At 36.1% G+C, this 27,425-nt stretch overlaps 1 long non-coding RNA gene across 1 annotated transcript; it reads right to left on the reverse strand.

Annotated features, from left to right (window-relative positions):
- Positions 1-26,512, reverse strand: LOC114134519 (uncharacterized). The gene is made up of 2 exons (XR_003593398.1): positions 26,306-26,512; positions 1-180 (listed from the first exon to the last, which is right to left on the reverse strand). It is a non-coding gene; the product is annotated as an uncharacterized LOC114134519 (long non-coding RNA).
- Between the last annotated feature and the right edge of the window lie 913 nt (positions 26,513-27,425).

Here is a 27,425-nt window from a genome sequence, read left to right on the forward strand (position 1 = left end):
ATGCTTGGCCCAAGCTCTACCTCTTTACTCATTGGTTTGAGGAAGTTGGCTAAATGTTTACACTTACTTTTTTTTTTTTTTTTTCCTCACATAGCAAACCTGTAGGTCCCCTTTCCTGGCCTTTGGAGGAGCTCTGGCATTGAGGGCATGCCCCACATTTTGAAAAGCCCCGATGTAAGCCTATAACAAAAGATGGTAGCTGTTAACTATTACATCATATATTTAAGCTGGAAAGAAAAACATGGAAGTTCGTGATTACTCAGTGTTCCAAGGAATGTATGCTCTGTGAAAACCCCAACCCGGTACTGTCTCTTGTCAGGGTTGCAACCTTTCTCTTATTAAAAAGCATGAAGCTTTTCAGACTCAGCTGACCAAATGCATCACACTCCGCTTGCTCTGTAACATTATGGACTATTCAGAAAAGAGAACAAAGTGAATTCAAGCAGCAGTTATCAAAGTCTTATAGTCATATTCAACAAAATGGGTTCTGATGACGCTTGTTCATCAGAAGTGTCTTTTGAAAAAAAGAAGAAAAAAAACCCGACTGTAAGTGGGTATTGAAACTTACATTTCATCTAGTCCACTTACATGAATTAAAAGCAGTTTTTTGTATTATTGATGTAATATTCTAATCTTCAAAGGAATAAAATGTTGCTTACATTAGCTGTAAATTTATCATCATCATAGCTAACTGAAAGAAAGCTTTGAAAACCACTGTGTTTTTAAATTGATCTAATATGACAATTCAGAAGAGCAGACAGGAGCAAAAAAGAAATAAAAATTGCATGCACCAGACACTTCAAACACAGTAATTAGAATGTTTAAATAAGCAAAAATGCCATCACTGCGAGGACATTATGGTACGAAATGACTTCAGTAAATATTTTCTGTTTGCGTGTGGCCGTGAGGATTTAGTTAAACGAGAAATGTGCAACCGAGCAGATGTTGTTGCCTGACTCCTTCTTATTTAGGTTTCTTACTTCGGATGATTTTTCTACTTTCTCTTCTTTTAGGGCTTTAAGTTGTTGATAAAAAATCTGGCGTACTTAGGAATATGTAAGGACTTGAAAGTTGAAGTTAATGGAACTTTCTAAGTAAATTATGAAATACTTTCTAAGAGTTGAAACTGTAAAACACCATGACTGATATTTAATACTAGAAATATAATATTTAAAGAAACATAATAAAGGTTTAAATGACCAGAAAACAATACTGAACAGTTTACAATTGTATGCCGTCTTTAGTAAATATCTTTAATTTATTATCCTTCTCCATTTAAATGAGATTTTTATTCCTTGATTTTACTAAGCCATCATACAAAAACAAAACTAAACAAAAACATGGGTTGAATTTTAAGTAACATGTTGCTCACCGTATCAGATGTGCAACAGACACTGAAAAGACTTGCTGTGAGGCAAAGACAGCTGTGTTTTATAATGCAGTTTGCATTCTCTGTTCCCCATTAAATCCATTCCTCAGGACAGACTTTAACTTGTGACCCCTCTATTAGCCCTCGTGCACCCAGCCTGGTGATTAGAGGAACATTAGGAAATTAAAGGCAAATTGCATTACCAGAGGAACAGATGGAAGAGCTACTGAGGATCTAACATGCAGGACAGGAAACCTGCTGATGCCCAGAGTTTTTGTCCTTTTACTGGCCTACATTTGATGCTAAATGTCACCCTCAGGTAGCAGTTTCTTCAGTGGCACATTTTGATGAAGCATGAAGTGAGTTTTTACTTCTGTAGTTATTTAGTCTTCAAGTTATGGCAGATCTAGTAACTGCCATTTTGTTTCAAAGTTCAGAGTTCAAAATACTTAGGTTAAAAATAAAGATGTGATGCATATTTATTGCTATTAATCAAATAATCAATTTTGACCTAAAATTCTCTCTCCAGTGGAAGGTTAATTAATTCACAGCAGCTTATTTCGGGCTCAGAGTAATGATCAACAGTGAAAGGTGAGAGTTTTCTGCCACTGAGGGTGAACGCAATATATGTGACGAGATAGCAACAACATCAAAAGTTGAACATTTTAAAAATGTCTTACGTTGTGTCGCTAACCAGCGTGTTCATGTATATCTGCATGAGCTCGAAATTTCACATGTGCAAATTTTGCCAGTTGCTTGGCTGTAGGAGGCTAAGCTGTTGTCGAGTTCCATAGGAAATGAATAGAGAGAGTGCAACATCGCTTCTATGTGTCAAGCCCATTATGTCATCTTATACTGCAGTCAACGACACAGAGTTGCAAACGTGAGTGAAAAGATGAGTAAGGAGAGTAAGACTTGTGTGCTCACTGGAAAAATTTTGCTTTAAATAACGCCTCAATAGAAGTTTAGAGGTAGTATGTACAATATGACTGTGACAATTTATCTAATGACTCAAGTACCTTGAATATTTAAAATTCCTCAAGTCAAATTATCTGACTCAAAGCTTTGTTAAATTGTGTTTTGCTATTTGGCGCACTGCGTTCTGGTCGGATGATTGTGTATTGCTAACGCCTGCCAATGAGTTGTAGACAACTGCTAAATGCTATCAACATAACATAGAGTGATCAAACATTCTAATTTTCTCAGACATGTCAAATTTTCATATTCTGTCTGGAGAATCCAAGTGGATTTCAGTGATTGATGAAAATGACCTGGTTTTCCTCATAAAATGACTGGCACACTGCATGGAATTAGACAGGCTTTCTACATTGGCCGACTTCCTGGAGATGCTGGAGTGAACAGCAGTGAAGTGCGCAGCGGGTGTATGTACACAACTGCAGAGGAAGTGAATGTAAATAGACTGAACACTGGGCTGCTGTAACTCTGCAGCTGATGCTTAGCACAAGTGTAACTTTATAGAAGAAGCAGTCTGACAGAAGCAAGGCTCTAATGCACTGGTACCACTGGGCCACTTGACTTCTACCAGCAGACAAAGCAGCTGCAGCGTCTTGCCCAAGGACACAATGAGTTAGACGGACGGAGCAGGGGCTCGAACCAGCACCCACTGATTACAGAACAGGCTCCTACTAGCACCTGCCTGTCAAGAGGGCAGCAGTTCTCAATCTAATCAATAGGTTGCTTGTTCTATCCATCAGAATGGCTTAGACACACACACCGATGTACAAAGCTGACAAAGGAGGAGAGATTGAGAAGTTTATGACAGTGAAAAACAAACTGCAGAGAAGCTACAGGCAAGTGCAGCAAGTGACAGTAGCCAGCAGAAAAAGACCAGGAATTTTCTTTCACAGTTTACAATAAAAAAAAAAAAAGAAAAAGGAAAAAAAAACACATTTTGAATGTTTCTGCCCCCAAGTCAAAAAATGCAAATCCCAGTGAATCATTTGGATGGTTTCTTTTATGAGAATCACACACACTGTGTAACTGTTTTAATGCTTTCAACAATACAATGAATTGCAACAACTTCAATTTTATGTTGTTGGAAGTTGACAGAAAATAATTGAGAACTGCAATCCTGGATATCAGATGAGTGTAACATTGTCATTTTGTCACAGTTGGTGCATTGATAAACGGTGAAGGTGAAGCAAGGCATATTTGAAGGGAATACTTTGTCTCCATCTTCTTTGCTTTGCGAAACCTAGTGAGCCATTTTTGTTTTTCCTGCCTCTTTCTGTTTTTATTATCTCTGATGAGCCCAGAGTGGACAAGCTCTGATAATAATTGACCCAGCATGTGGCCCTCTCAAAACCAGGTTCCAACAGATAATTATTCATTTTTCCCCTCTGTCCATGCTTAGGTGGCTGGCACATCAAATCTCAACCAGTGCCCAGAAATCTGATTGTGTTAACATGATTGGGGAATAGTAAGACTGTAAGCCCATTGTTATAATCGCAGATGGGATAAGTGATGCCTACAAATTAAAATCAAAATGGAAAAAGGACCTATTCTCCTTAAACCATTGCTGTAGTTATTCGGAAAATGTATCCCAATTGGCTGCTAATGACTTTTGCTTTTTTGTCATTTGTAGAAATGTATTTGCTATTTCATAGAATCGACCTCAAGTGATTTTATTCTGTTATGATTATTTTTGTTTGTTTAGCACTTTGAGATTTTTATAATGTGAAGTGCACTGCAAATAAAATGTATTACTGCAATTATAATTAAAAGCCAGTTGATAAACTTAAAATCCCAAGTTTTTCAGAAATGTAATTTCTTAAAGATATAACTCCACATTTTGATTCAATTTCAAAATGCTCATTAACTTAGTTCAACATATTTCTACTTACCACCTTTTACAATTTCTAGTTATTAGGGCTGTTGTAAACAAATATTTTAGCAATTGAGTAATCTATCGATTATTCTTAAGATTAATCGAGTAGTCCGATAAAATAAAAAGGTTAAATAAAACATTGGTAAATCTAACATAACAGCAGAGTTAATATCAAATGTCAACATCAATCCAATTTTCATATTTGAGCTTTCCTAACAATAACTTTTCTGTAGTTTAGAAAATCAACCTGTAATAATAATAGCTCACTTTCTAGTTAACCTGAAGAAAACTTATACAAAAATCTGAACTTATATCCAATTCAATAATAAAGAGGCAGGCTCACAAATACGCTTAATAAAAAATTTCAATACTCCAGCTTTCCGTTTATGTATTCATCTTCAGTCAAGTTAACAGATGAACTCTCACCTTGCCCAGCCATTTATAGCTTTTGTGTTCATGTTAGCGATGGGATTTGACGTCACTAAATCGTTCACCACACGGAAACATCCACCAGCTATGTGCCGTCACAAAGCGCTCCGCCCCTATTTTTGCAACCGGGATGATATGAAATTAATCTTCCGGTTCGTGTAAAGCTACACTTGCGTTAATCATCTAATGCACAGCCGCCCACAGTGTTAATATCCTCTCACCTATATAAATACACTTTCAGCGCTCGTTCCCGCCGTTCGCTCTGAACCGGCCACCAGGAAGCAGCTCCAGGAGGATCAACCAGTCATTTTAAGGATGCAAAAGACAAAAACCCAGGCATTATCATGAATCAATAAAATCCTCCCAGGCCGAACTTGAAAACTGGACGTTATGCCGCTAACACTTAGTTTTCGTCAACAACTTAGGCGGAAGTGAGAGCTCCGTGCGACGCAAGTAATAACTAGGCCGGAACACGGTGCATTAAATAATAAAATATAACTTAACGAAGCTTCGAGGCAGATACGTTCTCCTCGAGGAATTTTAAGAATCGAGGTACTCAAAGGTAGGAATGGTTTCAGCCCTACTAGTTATATAAACACAAATGTTGTTTGTTTTTTTTACCAAGACAAAGTTTTCAGTTTTTTGGGGGTGGGGTTTAGGTCAGGACAGCATGCCAAACACAAAGTTAGTTCACAGAAAATGAAATAATACAATACAAAACAATATTATGTTAACAGAACTAAAGGAATATAATAATTTGCCATTTTTCTAAAATATAAAGTCTTATCAGTTACTATTAGTATAATATCACAACTAAAAAGGAAATTAAATTAGTTAATTGATACTGAAATAAGTGACACTGTCTTTTTGCTTCTGTTTTGTCTTCTGTATTTTTTACATGATTTACAGGCTTTTTGTTGTCCTTAAAAATTGTAATTTTCTGTGTTTGTGATAGTCATAGATATGTTAAAACCAAGAGTCTATTTAGACCAAGCAACTTCACTTTGTGTAAACATTGGCAAAATATCTGCATTTAAATCAGGACTGTGAACAAATCTAACATTGCTTTACATCTAAATGAGGCCTGCATGTAATCTCCAAGTTAGAATCAGCTCTATTGCTCAAATCTGTATGCACTGATAAGGATTCACTCAGCTGGGCAGGCCAAATGCTTGGAGCAGCTCTAACTGAGTGCACTGCAAACTCCTCTGATCAATTCAGCTACAAATTATTTCACCATTAAAAGTACTTGTGTAACACTGAATAAAAATATCTATTTAAAAAAGAAGGCATATATTAACATAAAAATAAAAAGACATACCCTCTCCATACACACTGTGAATTCAGCACCTTCATTTCATTTAATACACTAATTTTAAACCAGGCTGCATCGTAAGACACACATCTACTTTAAAGGTATGCCAGGACGGGATATATGGCATCAACTTTACCGTAAACGTTGATAGGAGTATTATTTTAATTCACCACAAGACTGTATTATGCTCCATGTGCGCATTAAATAATCCATTTAGAAGGTTTCTATTTCAATTTGTGCAATGTGGAGCCCAGTTTGTCAAATGAGTAGTAATCCACACAAACCTTTTTCCAGCATTGTCATGAGTCTGTCAAAATGAAATCGTGGGGAACATTGACCCAAAAACAATTATTGTCTGGATGACTGAATGACACATTTAACAGACTGACTGTACCCAGAACATTGTTTACAATGTCTCAAAAATGCCATACAGAAATGTTGAACATTCCTGAACAATATATTTTCAATGCAAAGAAGTACTGTATTACAATATTACACCTCTCTCTGTTCCAAAGAACAACCTAGTGGCCAATTTCATGCAAGAATGATGAAGACAAAAGTGGAGGGTTATTAGTGAGAATAGGAGAATAGTTTGGTGTCACAGCTCAGGGATCTCTGATGAGAAAAAGAAGAGGGATAATTATGGAGAGTGGCATGGATGTAGACAGCAGAATTCCTTGTACTATAATAACAGAAAATAAAAAATAAATAAATAAATAAATAATCACAGCAACTGTTGCATATATTCACACACAGAAACACCATTGACTAACTTATTTAGTTGTTTTTACATTGCTATTCTAACTACTGACTCCCCACCGGACGGGCAGGGGGAGAAAGAGGTGGGGAGGTAGGGAGTGCTGTGCTTTCATACCCGAACATAAGGTTGTGACGAAGATGTACCAAGCCATACTGCTACAACCAATATGAAAATTCAACTGCCAGTTGAAGGAGGCCAGTGGTGAGACATTTTTAAGCAAAATAATGCAGATTTAAAAGAATTGTACAAAAATTTCAAAATTTGCACAGAAACATAGAAAGAACCCAAATGACCCATATAGGCAGATTTTCTTCAGTCGTTATAAAATACAGTATATATAAAATATATCTTAAAAGAAATCTGACTTTGCAATTTTCTGTTTTGAAATTGGGCTGTCTCTTTAAGAAACTCTTAATCTTTCCGACCCTCCGCCTTCAGAACATCACTACTACAATCCTTCTGCATGTTCTTGTTTACTACTGTTCTTAAGAGCATTTGATTGAGTAGTACATAAAATAAGCCAAGCAAATGTGCAGTTCCACCAGGTGTTTTCTAATTGCTGCATGGGGCAGGGGTTGTAGGTAGGGTGGGAACTCAGCTGGAGACTGGAGCCCCTAGCACTGTGGGTACCAGAGAAGGGTCCTATGTTAACATTTCTACCTTTGGAGCCCAGAGATGGGTCGACTGACCTGAAGGATTTTAGCAATATTTGGTTATTTTAGCTATAACCAGTTTTGCATGATTTTCCACTCCTCCTTTCTGGCCTGACGGTCAATGGCCACGTTTACAATTGAAGAAGGGACGCTAATTTGAGCCATCAGAATCATCAGTTTGGACTCAGGTCTTTTGACCCTTTTGACCCTCTTTCGGGACTTCAGGGGAAGTCCCGAAAGAGGGGAGAGGTCGAAACCCTGGTACTCCCAGTGCTAGGAGGAGCGTTGGGTAAATTGGCAGTGCCTTTTATGGGCAAGAATTATGGCGCTTCCTAAAGGCTGCCAATGAAGATTCCAGGATTCCTGAAAAATGCATGAAAGAATCAAAGCAACTCTTCAGGTATGTTTATGATGAGGGAATAACATTGTAACATGATACAAAGCTTAAAGTCAATTTTAGATTATATACACCTCCTCGCCCCTTACGGCCCCTTTAAAAACAGCAATTTGGGTTAACTTGTGTTGCCTTTGACTAATATATAAATTGTTTTGCAAAAGGAAATCGAGCATTTTTTACACTAGTGTATAATAACCTTTGCTCCAATTTTTCAGACGCTAGTAACCAAACACAATAATATGCTTTAAAGGACTTCTTTTTTATTTGTTGGGTGGTGTATATAAGTCAATACTAGGGTCATAGCTGTTCTTTTATCTGAACATCTACAAATCTGCTCTAAATATACAGCGTACTGATTTTCCTCCCCCACGTGTCTTTTATATGGTAATGATGACAGCATCATAGCAGTTCTAGTTCTATTCATGTAACCTCAGAAGTAGCTGCAGCTTGTTCACATCCTTATTCTTATGCTCTTCTTCTTGTGTAACTACAACAATATGTATTTAGTGTAATAGAGTCATGTAAACTCAAGAACCCACTGAAATACAATATCTAGAAATGGTTATGTAAAGAATAAAAACACATTTTTACAAGATCATATTCGGTAATGCCAGAAAATATTTTTTGGACAGGAAGTTTAACATTAAGTCATCAAAAGGCTTTCTCAAATGTATTGAGATTTAACAACCAGAAATCTATCTTGCAGTTTTTAATTATTATATGCATGTATCTAAACTTTCACACCTCACACACATGAGAACAGAACACATTGAACAAAAGAAAAACTGGTATGCAAAAGATGCCAGTTCCTCAGTTTTTAATCTGTGCTTTTAACAAGTAAGGAATCTTCATTAAGGTTATACATTTTTCATTTCTCACATAAACAGCATACTTCAAACATCTATAAAGATCCCAATAGAAACACACAGCCCAACGGCAGCCAACCACCAACCATCAAACGACCTCAGCACTTTCTTTCAATTTCTCCTAAAGCACTAAATGCAAAATGCAGTCAAGGGGAAGGGCTGCATTTAATTGGGCATATCTTTACTTTAAAGTCGCCTGAAATGGATTTGTTGTGAACTGGCAATGTGCAAATGAATGAAAACCGATTTGAAAACAACTTGAAGACCTCTTCAAAAATCAAGTAGGATTGAAAAAAAAAAAAAACATTTAAAAATGTTTTTTTTGATGTGTAAAATGGTAATAAAAAAACAAGCAATGTTAACATAACACTTTTAAGAATGTATCTATTAAGCAAAATGAAACAACCATTGTGTTGGAGATTATGCAATCTTATCTTGCTTCCAACTTTAATCAGTTATGATAAGTGCTTTAAGCATTTTGTATACCACTGCCTGAACTGCTATCCAGCTTCTCTTAAACATAAATATATTAGGGGAGCACAGTAGCTTCAGCTAAGAAAACAATTACTATGTATTTGCAGTACAAAGACTGTAGAGGGTCAAACTGGCCTCATAGGGATTCCTCTCCAGCAGCTTTAACAGATGAAGGCAACCATATGTTTATTTTTTTCCCCCTCTGTCAGCATTTGACAGAAACTTCCTCAGAAAGCATTGCTAACAACAGGTGAAGGAGGCCTAAAGGGAATAGTCATTATGGAGCAAAAGAATAATCAATTTGACCACATCATTAGCATGAGGGTCATGTCTTTAGAGAGGAAATAGTACATTCAACCTGTATTCAGTATAGACTGAGGTGTTGTGAGATTGGTGGCTGACACTACCATATTTGAGGTTTATATACAGCATTTTATAATAACTGAAGACAACATGGTTACTTTCTTGTGCTGTAAAATGGCACCATGTGCATCAAAAATGCGTTATACATCCCTTTAATCACTAAAGGGACGTATAATGCATTTTCAATGCACTATTTACATTAAAGTTTAATGTAAATAGTATTATATAAACTTGCATAATTAAATGTCAGGTACTAAAGTGTTTGGTTTCATGTGTAAAAGTATATTGTTTTATCTTTAGAAAACTGACTTTTTTCTTTTCTTTTCAATGTATCATGTTATTCAATAAACAGGTTTGAATTTTATATTTAAACTTGATTCTGGTGCACATCACTTGGTTTTGTGGCATTTGATTTTCTTTTTAAAGTCACTACACTACTATAAACATCAACCTGAACATCTTGTATGTTTTCCTTCACATCTTTCTGCCATTTTTGCTTACTTCCACAGAACTGAGGATTGAGGAATATTCATAGAGAAATAACTAGTAAGCCTTTCATTTGATGTTTTGCCCAGAACACATTTCACATTTTATAATCTCCTCCAGCTTAGAAGCAGATAATACTTTTTAAATAGGTAGCAACAAACACAATAACCCACTGTGCTATTGTTGTTGTATGGGCCAGGTGTTCAGTCACATTTGCAGCCGCATTTAAATAAGTGGATAATTAATTAAATGTATAAATTACATGTTCCATGCTGAATTAAACTTCAATCACAAGCCACCAACCAGACTATTTTTCTGTGGCAGGACACATGGCTTACACATCTCTGGGATTACAGTACTTTTATTTATTTATTTATGTTTATAGAAAGCAGTCGTCAATCCTCTGTGACAAACATAGTGTGCAGTCAGCTCCCCTAAGGCTCCATGTCTAATGAAATATACCCCACACCTGTCCTCTGCAGCTCATTCACTTGCTCCGACAGCCAGTGCCCATTTACAAGTTCAAAATCATTCAGAGTACTTGAGGCATTGAAAAGTGTTTTCATGATCCTGTTTTTTTCTGTGTGGGTGCACTTGTTTAGTTATCATATTACGGACCATCTGGGTATATTTACTAACCTTCTGAAGACCTTATGGAGACCAAAGCCTGATCCTAATATGGTGGACCACCTTGTAGAGGGTTAGGCATAAATGCAAGTAAGATGAATGGAACTCAATACTAATTCCTAGTATGGATAGAAACACAAACTTGTGTGTAGGGGTGGGTGTGTGTGAAATGTTGGCATATTTACTCAGATTAATCAGTTAGGTGGTGTATAAAAGCCATCATGCCTTTGTCATTGTGAAGATGATGGAAAAAAATATTGAGTGGCACTTGCTAATGTGGGCAGTTCAAATGTGAACTTGCCTTGTAACACAACACTGTTATTTTAGGTCAAAATGAACAAATCCTTATGTTTAATGGAAACACTTAAAATCCTGCTGAGACAATATTTCCACTTGAGAACATGAAGCTACATTTAAAGTACCACACTTCCTTGTAGAATGACAGTCTTATTTTCATGCTATTTTGATTTCAGAAAATCTACCAAGTCCCTGTTGCCTTAATGGCGGCTATAGGTTTTATAGCCGCCAGGGTATAAAACTGGGGGTTTATTAAAAAAACCCAGGTTTTTAATGCTCTTCCAATATTGCGGGAAAACAAGCAAATTCAGATAAGCCTAATTGCTCAAAACATGTGGTTCCTCAATTGTTTTCACCTCTTGATGCATTTATTTTGCAAAGACCATCTGGCCCTATCAAATGGAATATTTTTGCTGCTCTTTAAAAACTCAGTTTCACATTGTTCAGTTTTGGCATTTCATATTGATGCTTTTTGCACTTTTCTGAAACCAATGAAAAAGACTTTAGTGCTTTTATGCTGTATGGTGGAAAACGTGCAACAGTAAAATTGGCCCTTCTTTATGACTAAAATAACAAAAATCATATTGATTATAATGCAAAATGCTCTTTTTTATACAAAGACCAACACATATGCATGCACATTTTCGTAAGGGTAATTTATAGCTCAAAAGATGCATAAAACAAATGTTTTGTCTATATGATGTGCCCAATTATACAAAAAAGTCATTGTAGCAGTTGTATTTTTAAACTGAATTTTCCATACATGTCACATTAAAGGTGAAAATTGTTCTGAAATGATTTGTCATGGATTCAACTTCAAAAATCTAAGAATTTAACAGGGTGTGTCCACTTTTGAGAGCCATAATAAATTAAAATGTTGTTTTATTTAACCCAAAACCCATGGTCCTCAGACAGACTAATGGCTTTATATACATTCAAGGTTCAGAATTGTTTCCCATCCTGAATACCCATGTCAATCTGTTGTCTACAAGCAACACTTAGTCGTTTTACCCATCACCCCATAATAAAAATGACAATTTCAACACAGGTAGAATTCATTCGTAGCTTTCAGTAAGCAGTGCAGTAATGCTGAAGGTGATTCAGCATGTACTGCAGTAATCACCTGTGATATGGAGGCAATAACCATTCCTCATGCCCCCTTGTTCACCTCATCACCTGCCATATATGTAGCTGTCCATCTACTCTCCCTTTGGGAATTTATTCCATCATTGCTTTTAATGGCTTTCACACTGTCCAGCTAGTGGATCTAAAGTTGGACTGTGAGTTACTGGCATTTTGAAATAAGTGCTTGGGGTTGTGTTTAACAATATTTGAATCTTGGTGCACAAAAAACAAATCAGTGTGGTTTAGCTTGCAAAGAGTAGAAAAAAATAGCTACATGTGAATCTTCATCCTTTTTATGGTATGTGAAGTGTAGATACCTATTTTTCTTCTCAAATGGAAGTATTATCATTGGTATTAAGCACCACTAAAGTCTTGGGAAACTCACCCTCAAATTCAATAAGGAGCCACATAATGGGATAGGGCAAATCATAACTAGACCATTTAAATGATATGGACTAAGTTCGTATTAACCTCTTTCTTTGGTTACTGAGAGAACATTATTCTTTATCAAGCAATATATTTGCCCTAATTACCTATTATCCATCACTTCAAAATTATAGACATTCTGACCTCACACATTCTTTGTGTAATAACAAAAGAGAAATAAGAAAATGAGAAAGAAACTAGATTAGAACACCCACCTTTGTACCAATTATAAGAGACTGGACATGTTATAAAGGCCTTTCTGTGACTGAGAAAACGCGGGTCCTGAAATTTCAGGGACACCATGCTCTAGGACAGCACTCAGAATAACACAAGCTGACATTGAACCCAATTATTGTTTCCTCTGTGGCCATGATTGAATTTCTGAGAAATGCAGACAGGTTCTGCAGTAAACCCAAATGGCTATAGAATGAAAAGAGTAAAGTGCAGTAGAAGCTACAATATTTACATTACAAAAGTTATAAAACGTATTACAAAGCTTACTGCCTCTAGCTGAATCTCTTTTCCTGGTTCTACAGCAATAGCTCCAGTACATGAAAGTTACATTTCATACTTTGAGTGCAGATATATGGTCATTTTGCTCCTTAGTTGTTTTGGATCATTGCAGTTTTTCCTCTCAGGACCTCACATTTTTGGGCATGAGTTGAAGTCTACCACAAAATATAAGTAAAATTTAAATTCTATAGCACCTATCACACACATATAGATCACAAAGAGCTTCGCAAAGGTAAATCAATGAAAACTAACAAAAGAAACATTAAGCAAAAGCCTTTCTGAATAAAAATATCTAGTCATTCCTTAAGAGCCTGTGGAGACTGCAGTGTAGGGATAGTCGGAGGGCGTACCAAAGTCTCAAAGCCACTGCCTGAAATGAGTTCAAGTTACAGCCAACAACATTTGTATCGAAGATCAGAGTCCTCGATGGAGCTTGAAGATCCAAAAGGTTCAGAATGTATTTAGGAGCACTGGCCATGGATTGCCTAGAAGGTTAAAACCAAAATTTTAAAATTATTCCTAGAGTGCACAGAAAGCCAGTGCAGGGAAGTAGGAACAGGAGTTATGCGCGCTCGTTTTAGTCAACAGTCATGCTGCAGTATTCTGCAAAGACTGAAGGTGAGCCACGGGGTTTTACTCAAACACATAAAAAGACTATTACAATAGTCCCTAAGTGGGAGGAAATAAAAAAATGAATAACCATCTCTATTTCAGTCTATGACACAAATGGTCCTAAATTAGAGATATCCCTTAAATGATAAAAACCGTTATGAACAAGTATTTTACAGAGAATAATAGACAAGGAATTATCAAAGATAACATCCAGATTTGTGAAACCAGTTTTCACAGGAGCCAAACATGCAGGATACTTCCTGTTTAAAGATTATTGTACAGCCATAGATTGATTTCAGGTCGTAGAAATAGGTATTCTTGGTCTGTGATGGACTGGCGACCTGTCCAGGATATACCCCGCCTCTCGCCCGTTGACCGCTGATAGTCAACTCTACCAACCCCACTAGGGACAAGCGTGTACGATAATGGATAGATGAAGGTACGCTTGGTCTGTCTTTATCCATCAATACTGCAAAGTTAAATATATTCAAAATGCTTTACTCTTCTTCTTTTTCTTGATTTCTATTGCCAATTTGCATAAAAGGACAGGCAAGCATTACAGCCAACTGAGCTACATGGTATCCTATGGAGTTGAGCACCTTGGAAATATGTGCTAACATTATTTTAACATTCCTGAGAGGGCATTAATGTTTTTGTTAAAAAATGGTAAAGGGTGTTATTGGAGTTAAAATATATAAAATAATATTTTATTTTTGTTTTAATTGCACATTCTGCTTAATCTGGGATACAAGATGCTTGTGCTTATTGTGCCAACATGTTAATGTGCATTAAAAAACAAACCCCCCCAACATATTTATACATTTTGGGTGATATTCCAAATGTTATTTTGCTTAAGTGATTGTTTTGAACTTACATAGTTGAGGACCCCTTTTCTAGAGTCTAGAGCAGGTATGCCCAAGTCCAGTCCTCAAGTTCTACCTCTGCAGCTTCTAGATGGATTTATATATATATATACAAATATTAGAAATTAGAAAGTTACATCAGACCGATAAAAGCATAAGGCAAAGTAAGAATAGGAGCCAAAAAAATGCAAAACACATGGAAATAAAGAATAGTGAGGAAAAAAACTAAATAAAAAATAAAGAGGGTTAGACACATAATTACAAATACTTTTGTATTTTCCAAAAAAATACAAAAATATCAGTACAAAGCTGGCGGAAAAAGATGGCTCAAACTGATGGAACTAAAAATGAAAAGAAAACTAAATAAATCAGTACACTTATAATGCACCAATTTAAAATGGCTAACTTTACATCTCACATTCACATTTATTTGTTCAGTTTCATTTAAATATATGTTTAAGCACATACAAATTTTACTTTTTTTAAATGTATTTTCTTTTGTTTTATGTATTTAATTATAGGTGCATTATGTGTCTAACCCTCTTTATTTTTTATTTAGTTTTTTTCTCACAATTCTTTATTTTCATGTGTTTTGCATTTTTTGGCTCCTATTCTTACTTTGCCTTATGCTTTTATCGGTCTGATGTAATTTTCTAATCTTAATTGTTGTGTTTTCATTAGCTGTAGGTGGCAAGTCATCAACAGAATTAAAGGCTTGAAAACATCAGTGTGTAATTAATCTATATAATGTGTTTCACTTAGTGAACTGAGTTGCTGAAATAAATTAACTTATCAATGATATTCTAATTTATTGAATATAACTGTATTACTTTGTGTTGGTCTATCACATAAAATCCTGGTGAAAACATTGAGGTTTGTGGTGGTAATGTTAAGTGTCAGTAGCATAACATCGTAACCTGTTACACATCTTCTTGCGAACATATAATGTTTAATCTATGTTTATGGTTTATGTTTTATTAAAATAAAAAAGTAATTTTTATTAGGTGAGCTCCTACAGTGTTTTATATTTCACTACCAGCAAGTACATTTGTTACTTACACACCACATTGTCACTGTAACGAATTAAACTCCTCTTTTTTCTAATGTTTACATCTAGATGTGGAAAGTATTATTTTTATTACTGTAACAATAATCATTATTTTCATTATCACAGTTCAACACCCCATGTTGAACTGAAAACAATGCGTCTTGACGATTCTAATACTTTTACACGTGGCCTCAACTCCTAGCTCTTCTTTTGATCTTTCTTTCCACTTATTCCTCCCACAGACATGTTTATGAAAGGCAAGCTGTTTCAGGCCAATTCCTAAAGACCAATAGACTTCATTTTTCATCTTGCAAAGATGAAAAAAGCAGCCTTCATCTGATAAGCTGCTTTCATTGAAATCATGGCTGAATTTATAAATACAAGTCAAAATGTCAATGATAGGACAGTCACTGTTGAGGTCACTCATCTAGTGACTGCACTGCATTGTTTCCTTTTTTCCATTTAAAAACCCCGTCTTAAAATGTTTGGGCTTTGAAAAAAAAAAATTGCATAACATTTGCGAAAGGTTCAGATGAACAAAATCTATGTGCCTACGGTCTTTAGATTAAATTTTACATCAAAGAAGATGCTGCTGGGCTTGAAAAAAGAAGGTTTTAGTTTGTTTTTCTCCTGTAAATCTCTTGGTAGTACACAAAAGTTTAAAGTAAGAAAAAAAGACTTCACCTCTTAGTGGTGTTTACTGATTAAGATAGAAAAAGAAGAAAATAGATTGCAAGCTTTGTTAAAATCATAATGACACCGCCTTTGTTCATCATATAAAAAGTAAACATTCGCTGCTATGCTTAGATTTAAAGTTACTCTAGTTTTATTCGGTTGGTATGCTGGAGATCTGATGACTGCTTGCAGCAACACTTTTGGAAGTTTCACCCGGAAAATGAAGAGTAGACGGACTCAAGAACCTTGATAAAAAAACTATTATAGGAATCAAATTTTTTTTGGAGAACAAGGCCACAGTCTTAGCAAAAAGAGGCCAATATAATCAAACTCTACATTTAAATAGGAAAAAACATACAAAGCAAAATGTAAAAGAGCGTCAGTGGTTTTGAGTAGCTTGATATATGTGAAATGAAAGCATGGTCTTATATAATTCATTTGAGGATTTTGAAAATTCCCTCACTTTGGAATATTGGCTTTTTTTTACTTCCCTCCTGTAGTTGATATTACTTCTTAATCGGCACAATCACGAACTGAAACTTGTGTGTGAGCAAGAGAAAATTAAAATACTTTGCTAGTATTTTTTTTTTTTTTTACTGAAATGTTATACTGTGTTATCTCTCCACAAAGAGGGGGAGGACTTTACTTAATTTTGAATCTCATTCATAAAGTAAAACTTAACACGTAAACAAACTTTTTATATATATTATACCATAAAGATTTGAGTAAAATATCTTAATTGCAATGTATTATCCATTTTATATAACTCAAAAATATCCAGGCAATATTCACATTGTCTGTACCTACTTGTTGTCACAGAGTTTGTGGGAACAAGTCACCAGTCCATTACAGGAAAACACAGATATGCACAAGATGACAAACAAACAAGCACGCACACACACACACTCAAAAAAACTCAATAAAATGTTCTCTTGCCCAGATGATATTAATAAGGTAGATTTATCCATCTTCAGATACAGCTTGTGCTACATCTCCAGACTCCCAAACAGCCTGCTGAAGAAATCAGTGCGACTCTCAAGGTCAGCGGTCTGTCTACCATCCTGCCCATAGTCTAGTGAACAAAATCCCTTAGATATTTTGTTCACTAAACTAAGACTAAATAGCTGATTTTAACCAACCGCAACAAAAATACTTACTAGAAAACATTAAAAAAATAACATACTGCATTTTTTTTTTTTTTTTAATGTTGCAGGCTTTGGAGTAGAGAATGTTTTGTTCTGGCTTGCCTGTGATTCCTCTTTTAATCATGTTAAGGTTTTTATTTTGTCTTAAATGTTGTCAGGAATTAGAAAAACACAGGTTAATCTGTTGCCTATGTTATATTTATTGAGAACTCAAAATGCACAGTCAATTAACCTGGGAGGCTGGTGAAAGGAGCAAGCTAGGCTCAATATCCAACAAATTGTGACAGCCTAACTCTCAAGATCAGGTGGCATCTGCATTTTGAGAAAGTTAAGAGCCCTCTTATTTATGATTACTGAGACAGTGCAAATAGTGTTCTCTATGCCGGAAATGGAAATGATTACAGGACCACTCTCTAATTGACCATAGCAGGCAGTGTTCTTAGTTACCGGATTGATGATTATTTACAGAAAAATATTGTTATTTTTAATTATTCAAATTAAGAAACCATTGTAATGTGACAAGCTCTGAGATGCTGGAGTAGCTATTTATTGATTAAGTGAGAAATGATGGGAAGTCCTCAACAAAATTAAGATTTTTTTGTGTTGAGGAAAAACATTGCAGACTAAAACGGCAACAAGAAAAAAGCTTTTAATAAAAAAAAAAGTGTTGAAGTGTGATATAGTTTTTGCATAGACCACCTGCTGATGGTTAATGACTTTCAGAACTGAAAGGTTTTCCTTTGTCAAGAATTCAGTGAAGGAATAGCATTCATTTATAACCTCAAACATAAACAAGTCATCCTTTAATACAACATTATTTCTAAGCTGTTGCAGAGATTACATTTTTAATGCAACCTATATATTCCAATGGTTGTTTTAATACTGATTAGGAGTAACTGTCATACCAAAAACCTCATATTTCAGATGATGCCCAAACATGTATAAGTTTATAAATCACTATATTTAGACGGAAAGTAATCTTTTCATCGTCACTATTTCCAGTCTTTTCAACTCTAGCTGGCAGGTTAGGTTAGGGATCTGTACATGTCCTTAAACAAATCCCACTACAATTGCTGAACTGGACAAAAGCTTTGAGTTTGAAGAGAAACAAAACAAAAACTTAAGGATGTTGAAGACAGATCTCTTCCTGCACAAACCCATAACAACTAAAACCATAATATTGGTTTTAGTTGTTTTTCTTCAACAAACAAAAACAGTTTCTGTTTGAAGAATAAAAAGTGCTAGTCTTTGTAAAGAAAAAAAACTGCAGTTTTACAAGTTACTAAATTATGTTATGCTTGAATACTCCATTTCCACACAAAAATCTGCTCTTCTTTCCTTTAAAAATGGCATTTTCTCTCATACTAATTTTTACTTTCGTCCCTCTTTAAGTTATTTATTGGTCACTGTATATGATATTTTTATCTGCAAGTGCTCTTTGATCAATTATAGAAAATTATGAATAATTCTGTGGAACAGGAAACAGCTGACCACAGAGCCTACAGTTTATCTGAGTTACTATTTGCTTCTCCTGTATCTAATTAAAACAGGAAGTTCTTCCCTTGTGGCCTTTGCAATTGAAAAATAACCTAAGAGTCGCCAGTTGCTGGGAGCCACAATAATGTATCACCAAATGTTTGTAAGCCAATACTTTCATTAATTCTCACTGCAGCATTAACATCTCCCTTGCTGACTTCAGCAGAAATGCACTACTGCCTGGCATGAGGAATTCTCAGTCACTCTGTGCATCTTTCTGCCCTCATTTGCTGTGATTGGCTGTGTAGGCATTTACATATTAAGTATTTTCAATTATGTGAGTAATGGCTAACTTTTTTATGTGGTAGCACACTTGAGAGAACCCCTGACAAAAACAGAAAGCAGCAGAGTAAGAAATAAGGTTGCAAAGGTGGAGTCAGCCTTGATTTACGGTAGGTGAAATTACAATACTTAAGAGCTACCTTGGGGACTGGGTTACAAACACGGATAGGTTGTTATGCAAAGGCAATAGAGCATGGCCCTGTATTACAGGTCAGATTAGATAAGTGTGACGCTTCAGTTGAGTGGCAGATTCAATTTGCTCAGTTGCTGTGCAGACGAGGCCCATCTTAAGAATAAAGATGAGGGGCAGGTAAGAAGTGACTACATTTGGCACAACATTGAGGTAATGCATATAATTCATTACAGCAGGTGAAGAGAGGCTGAAGGCCACAAAACCATGAAGTTAAAATACAGCCTCATCTCATCCATTCTGGTATGCAACATTTATCACACAGGTTCTTGGAACAAAAAGCAGAACACAAAACCTTGAGGACAACATGGCCCAGATATATTGCAGCTTATTGTCTATTACAAGCCAAGCCTGGACCTTTTGCACATGCATGCAAGGGAGTCCTAAAGTTTGCAGAATATTTAATTATAAAAGAGCTGCTTTTCTAAATTTCTAATTTCACAAAATAAGTAAAAAAAATTGTTTTTTAAATCTGATTTTTATACTTGCATGTCTACCACTGCTATTGCAAAAGGTGGACAATGGTGGTATGTAGCGAGGGCTAAACAAGGGAATGTTGAGATGGGATCCTGTATTTGTGTAACTAGCAACTGGTAAGTTGGTAGCTTGATTCCAACTTTCCCAGACATGCTTCAATGTGTCCGTGGGGAGAAAAATTAGCCAATGAAATTAATTTAATTAGATCATCTACTGATCAGAACTGAAAGTGAGTGTGAGTGCAGCTGAGTGAAAGTAATTTTTGTTTGGCACTAGATGCCTGTAATTGAAAGTAATCTGACAGGAGGGATGTAGAAAGAAGTGGGAAACATATGTGGCAAAGTTATCGAGGATAGGAATCAAACTCAAGATGGCAGTGTTGATAGCCTCTGGTTTATAGCCTCTGTATAAGACTTAGACTAGACTTAGACTTGTACTTTATTGATCCTTTGGGAAGACTCCCTCAGGAAACTGAAGAAGTATAAGGGGTGTCTGCTCAAACAAATGCGCCATGAGATGCTCTGGGTAAAAGTACTTGTTAGTACTTTAACAAGTACTTTAAAGTACTAACAATCAAGATTACTCAGAGTAACAATTAAAAATTAGGGATACAAGTCAATTTCAACTAATATGCATCCATTATTAATTCACTACTCATAATCAATTGACAAAAACCTGGAATGACTAACAAGAAAAAAAGCTTCAATGAATCTACTTATGTCATCATAGCTGACTGTTTTCCACTTTATTCTTGAAAAGTCACGACTGTCACTGTCATGCATAGGTGCAAATTCTTCACCTTAAAAAATCCCCAAAAAACAAAGCAGCAGAATATAGTAAAAGCACGTTATTTTATAAGAGCCACTATGGGAATATGCATTTCAAGCTATTAAAAAAAAGAAGATATTTATGAGTAAATTCAGCTTTTAGCAATTAATAGTTGACTTTTGTCAAATAACAGTCAGTGGAACATCCGTAATTGGTGTTTAATTAGCTTCCAATTGGGACACTTTATAAAGTTATGTGGTTGTTTTCTATAGGAAAACAGACCAAAAAAACTCACACACATGCTTTTTCAATAAATTGTTTTGTTGTTATGTGTGAAATATTTTATTTGACCCAAAGAGTACCATAAATTAGAACAAAAGTGTACATTATTGGATCACAATTGTAATTTTTTTTTTTTGAAATCCTGTCATAGTGTAGAAAGATGGCTTGGCCTTTTTTAAAACTGTGGTAACATCCTTTTTCTTTATGTAAGTGACTTGAGTAACTGGACTCTGCCATTTTAGTAAGTCTTTTTTTCCATTTTAAATAATGAGATTGCTTTGTCTGAGTTGTCCTGTGGTTACTTTGTATCTTTCATAATAATGACATTGATATGTCATTAATATGAATATTATATTAATATCATTATATGGATATATTAATGTGAGGATGTTGATTTGCTTTGGATCAATGTATTTAATGTGCTGCATGTTGTTCTTGTTGCCAAAACAACTTCATGCGACTGACAACCTGTTTTCTCTTTCTCATTTTTAGCTCAAGTCTGTGTGACAAATTGGTTTCTCTGAATGTTCTGAGTTGTGGGCTTGCTTAGCTCTGTCAGTACCAATTTGTGTTCACGAGATGAGGATCAGTGGAATAACGCAAAAGCTCCCTCTAATCACTTGCAATACTTTTGGTGCATCCATCCATCCATCCATCCATTTTCTGTTCACCCTTGTCCCTAATGGGGTCGGGAGGGTTGCTGGTGCCCATCTCCAGCTACGTTCCGGGCGAGAGGCAGGGTACACCCCGGACAGGTCGCCAGTCTGTCGCAGGGCAACACAGAGACATACAGGACAAACAACCATGCACACACACACTCACACCTAGGGAGAATTTAGAGAAACCAATTGACCTGACAGTCATGTTTTTGGACTGTGGGAGGAAGCCGGAGTACCCGGAGAGAACCCACGCATGCACAGGGAGAACATGCAAACTCCATGCAGAAAGACCCCGGCCGGGAATCGAACCCAGGACCTTCTTGCTGCAAGGCAACAGTGCTACCAACTGCGCCACTGTGCAGCCCCTTTTGGTGCATTATTTATTAAATATTAAAACAATTCTTTTGTTATACTCTACTTCTGAATGACTTTCGCTAAAACTTTCAACAACAATTTCCCCCAGTCTACTTTGATTGTGTAATAGAGTCAGGGAAAATAAGTTTTGCTTTGTCATGTGCCAGTCAATCCATGGCACTGTGCATGTATGTGTTTTATACATTTGGGTTGTAGGAGAGAGAAAGGGTGAAAAATAAACAGAAATTGGCATCATTGACATCTGGTTGCATTTGGGTTATGGACATAAAAAAACACACACACAAAAAGAAGAAATAATAAGAAAAGTACAGAGGCAAAGCAGATGACTAGGAAAAGCGAAGGAAGTGGATTCATGTCTTGTTGCAGTAACAGAAGAGTTAGAATTTATTAATGGTTGAAAACAGGCTCCTTAGCTTGTGAGCTCATCTCAGGTTCTGAAGCATTTTTTTCTAATCAAGGCAAAGTGTATTTAGAACTGAAAGTATTTTTTTTTTTAATCTAAAGTACTGTACATTTATTTTTTGTACAATATTTTATGGTAAATAAAATGCAGCCAAAAAGTTTTAATTGAAATAGAAAAAAAACATGAAAAACAAAATGTGGTGATAAGACAATAAAATTACTAAAAAAATACTTTATAATCTAGTGATGTATCAATATCTTGAAGCATGAGGAAAAATCTGACATGATTTGGAGCTTTTTAAAAAGACAAATTCAAGGCATCAAATTGTGAAATAAACTTTCTTGTAAGTTACTTTTGATATATACATCATTTTTGTAACAACTGAACGTTATACACTTACTTGATATTGGTATAAAATGGCAGCATGTGCCTGGAAAATATATAATTGTCTCCATTAAGGTTAACCCTTTGTCTTGTATGGCAAGTGGGTCAAGGCATAACAAAAACCAAGGCATGAATAGACAAAATGTCCATAGGCATAGTTTATAAAGTTATCTGTATCAATCTGGTGGAATGACATTCGGGAGTCTGCGAAGTAGACATTTAATGCGTTGTCAAAACATTACCCCTGTGACTGTTCTACCTAACTTTGACAGACTACCTTGTCAAGGCACTGAGCATTTTATATCTCCCATCTGCCTCGTCCCGCTGACAGGCGGCTGGGTCAGACGGTCTGGACTGAGAATGGATGCATGGTGCCATACTCAAACACAGACACTTACTGACCCATTCATCTTTTATTTGTGTTCTTATGCAATGTGTGGTGGCCTTTATATGTGACTTTTTGTATGATTAATCCATTCCATATCACAAAACGTCAACAAAAGATGCTTATGTAGTATAGTCGCACTCGATTCTTGGCATCAGAAAATATTCAGAATTAAAAAAAATAAAAGAATGCAACTTCTAATCCCACAACATCAAAGTTAGTATCAGAGGATAAATTTCTCAAGAACCGATAAGGGAAAAAAAAAACACTGTTCCTATTTCATACAATAAACAGTCAAACGTGGTACAGTTTTATATGTGCATGTTTTTACAGTTTCTCTCAAAAGTCTGCTCTCCTGTTAAAATGCTATTTAAGCGCATTTCTCTTCAAAAGGAGGTTGAGACAATCTCATTTGTCAGTAAAACCTGCAAACTGAGTCTCTCCCAAAAAAATGGGATTCTTGATTGATGTAATGAGAGGCATATTATTAAAAAAAAAAGGTTTGGTCAAGTAAACTCAAACTTACTTTTACCGAGTGACCAACTTGAAAATCTAAGATATTAAAGCTTATTAAAACCTATAGCAAACCTACTATATAATTTCCAAAGTGAGAAAAAAACAAAAAAAACATGAGCTAATAAAGTGTGGGTCACTATGGCAAGTAGGCGATAATGCTACAGGCACATGGGAAGTCTGAAGGACAGGAGCTCTCAGGACTGCCAACCTCACAGCAAAGCCAGGCCTACTGGGATGATGAGCAAAAGCAATCTCTCCTCTTGCTGTCCTCTGTCTCTGATCCTCTCTTCATCCTAACCCACACTTTAGTCGTCTTCCTTATTTCCTTCCCTCTGTGTCTTATCCTTGCCACTCAATCCTATCGCTTCTCGTTTCCTTAAGTTTTTTTTCTTCATAAGCCTTTCTCTGCCACCCCCTTATCCTTCTCTTTCTGTATCTCTCCTGTCACCCCACACCAGCATTGTATTGTAGCTGCCAGGAAATGAGAAAGGCACTCAATTACTGTGCTCATTGAATCATTAATGTCAAGGTTGTGGCGTCTTCTGTTGCCCGGGAGGCAACAACTAACAGACAGTGTGCCTTGTAGCAAATCTTCTGCTGTATGTCCCAACAAGACAGACACGGTTTGATATGGGTCTCACTGATAACAGAGCTTTGGATGGAAATTGTGGCAGACACAATGATAAGAACAGTATTAATGATGGACCTGGCTAGTCCTGTATACACAATGATAGAATGGTTTGGGCTTCTAACAGAAACAAAAAGGAACATATCAGATGAGAGATTGGCCAGGCAAAGAGACTCATTACAATCTAACCTTGTAAACCTGGTACGTTCTGTGAACACAACAGAGCTTTTGTGCCACCTAAAGACACTCAAAGGACTATATGTTGATCACGCGTGGTTGTGAGTGTGCCTAGAGGAGGCGCGTGGATGTTCAAACCTATGAAGGTATAAAATTGTACGTGCAAAATAAATTTCCAGATTACAGAGTAATTTGTATTATTTCTTCCTTTGGTTGTCCCACATCTTAGAGGTTGTTGCCCGATATATAAAATCATGTTACTTTCATAGGATTGTTTTAACCTAACCACCTTCAGTTAGGTTAAGAAATGTATTTTAAATGTATTAAAGAACCAATTAACACTCTTTTGAAACCATCTAATCATGATATACTTATAATGACAGCACATTAAACAGATTTAACTTCACCGTTATGAGCATACCAGTTGAGTGCATCTGTACACCTCTTTTCCCTTTAAGCAAGATAAGTATACTTTTGACGTACATGCATGGATAGCTGTTTGCCATGTACCTGCAAGAAACACAAAAATAGTAAAAGCTTATTTTTTTTCTGGCATACTGAATCTAGTGTTCTACATCTTAAAATAAAAATATCTAGCACTTATACTATAAGTGGAAGAAGCACTGGTGTGTAAGATTTTAGCAGTAATATGTGTAACAAAAATATGCATACAGTTTTCTCCAGTAACAGCCAAAATACAAACGTCTTGTAATTTTGTCAGCTTGGAGCATTTATATGTTTATGTTATTTACATTTTGTTCATTGTAAATAAGGAATAACTTTGTACTCATATGATTGCCAAATTTCTCTTTTTGACATTTGTTAGTAGTCATTATTCTAGCAGTTTTAATGAATTTGCAGCTTATTTAGATTTTTTTATTTTATATTGTATTTTTATTACTTTAAGTATCTAAAAGCCCATCTATGGAGCTTTATTGCAAGATAACTAAATTGATGTGTTTAATATTTTTTAATGGTAACTGGCAATGTGGTAAACCTCACCTCACCCTGAGGTACCATCCAACTCCCAAAGCTTATTCAAGGCCACATGGTAGAAAATATTTTGCAGTAAAAAAAAAAAAAGAAAAGAAAACACCAATGTCACAATGTGTCTGGAAAATACACAATATGTGCCTGGAAAATACACAATACTACCCCTTTAAGATTATAACTCTAACCTATCTTTCTCTACTACGAATAATCTGCTAGGATCGAGGACAGAAAATATTATGACACTGTCACTCCCACTTATAACAAATTGATTTGACTCACACTGTCTGTTCGTACTCGGTCATCAAACTGAGCTTTCTCTATCATATCTAAAAAGCCAACAGATGGTGGGTCTTTCTACTTTGCTTTCTCCAGCTCATGGAATCCTAGGTCTGTCATAAGGAATCACCATTGGCATTTGCTACGTATCACATAGTGCAAAGGAAAGCTAGAATTGATCAAAGTAACAATTCTTCCTAACCTCCACAAAAGGCATCAACAAATATAATTATTAAAATTTATTCTGAAGGGAAGCCAAATTCATTTAATTCAAAGCCAGCTTACCTAATTTAGTCATATTTACTCATGCTGCTGACAAGCCAATTGGCAACCTTTCCTAAAGAGGATTTTTTTTAAACTATGACTAAAATGAATACAGTAAGCAAAACCTAAGATGTACATTTTTTCTCAATCTTGGGTGCCTTTTTTATGTTTTCCAAGACGGTAGAGAGCAAAATTTTATGAGAGGTGAAAGGAAAAAAGGGAGATATCTAAAGCAGCAATTTCTTGTTGCAATATTTCCTGATTTTGGTCGTCAAAGCATACTGCCCTGCATCTCTAAGATGTTGGCACGTTCTAACACACCTGATTAAAATTTGCAGAAAACATCGACACAATGCATAAAGAATTATAAACGTGGCGCCCTCCCAACAAGAGATCATTATAATTTATATTACCAGTACCATAGACTGAGGAGCCGTCATGAGCTGGGACGTAGTCCTACAGTCCGTGCCGACATACAAGCACACACATATCCATATTGGTTTCAGCACAAACTGGCGCGGTTCATCGTGGGTGCACACGCCGTGTTCCTGCCTTAGTTGTCACATCCATCCTTGCTGGTAAGGGGCTCTTTGCACGTATGGCGCCGACGCCACATCCGCATTGCGGCTTCCCGTGGCAGCTAGAAAAGACAAAGTCGTATTTCAGAAGCAAATAAAGCAAAACCATGAACATTGTTGTCTTTGAAATATAATGCCCTTTTAAGTTTTCATGGATTTCCAAGAGACCCTGAATTAGGAAGACAGTGGCTTGTAAATATTTGTCGTGACAAATTAAAGCTAACGCCTCACAGCAAAGTTTGCAGCCTTCACTTCGCTCCTGATAAGCTTCTTCAGCCTAAAACTACCGGGGGCCAGATGGGGGGATAGCAAATAAAGGAGCCGCCCCTGTATTATTTCCATGGAACAACTTCTGTATTCAGCCTGAAAGAGTGAGTCTATGGGAAGGAGTGAGCAGATCAGAGCCAGATCGCTGAGCAAAAGATCCGCCTGTACACACTGCTGTAAACACCATCCCATTTGAGCATCTCACAAGAAACATGGAAAAGTAATACAACTAAATAACACGGAGGCCTTAAGGAACATTGTCATATTTTTTTTATAAAAGCAACAAATTTGAACCTGAACAGTCAGCTGAATCAGAACTCTGACAATTACCAGTGCTGCCCTACTTTTAAGCTACATATGGGGCTTGTTGTGCTTCCTCATACTTCGGAAGCAAAAGGCCGGTACCGAAAAATGTCCGAGAATATTGCCTACTAGTATAAGCTAAAGTTAATGTTAGTCACAAAGTTTAAAGAAAATAAAACTCACCTTTGTATCTGCGAATGTATAACGAGGTGTACATCTTATAACAGTGCTCCAGCGTAGTTGTTTGGGCTTTGGAGCTTGGACAAGCCCTGCAAGCACCGAGTGTAAAATGCCTTTTTCTATAGACCAGAAACGACCTAGCCGTTTGTCCCTGAACGCGGAAGCAAACCTGCGAAGAGCCCATTTTCAGTCAAACATTTTCCCGGTTCGG

The sequence above is a fragment of the Xiphophorus couchianus genome, chromosome 2 (genome assembly GCF_001444195.1).
Source record: "Xiphophorus couchianus chromosome 2, X_couchianus-1.0, whole genome shotgun sequence".
In the NCBI taxonomy this organism is placed as follows: Eukaryota; Metazoa; Chordata; class Actinopteri; order Cyprinodontiformes; family Poeciliidae; genus Xiphophorus; species Xiphophorus couchianus.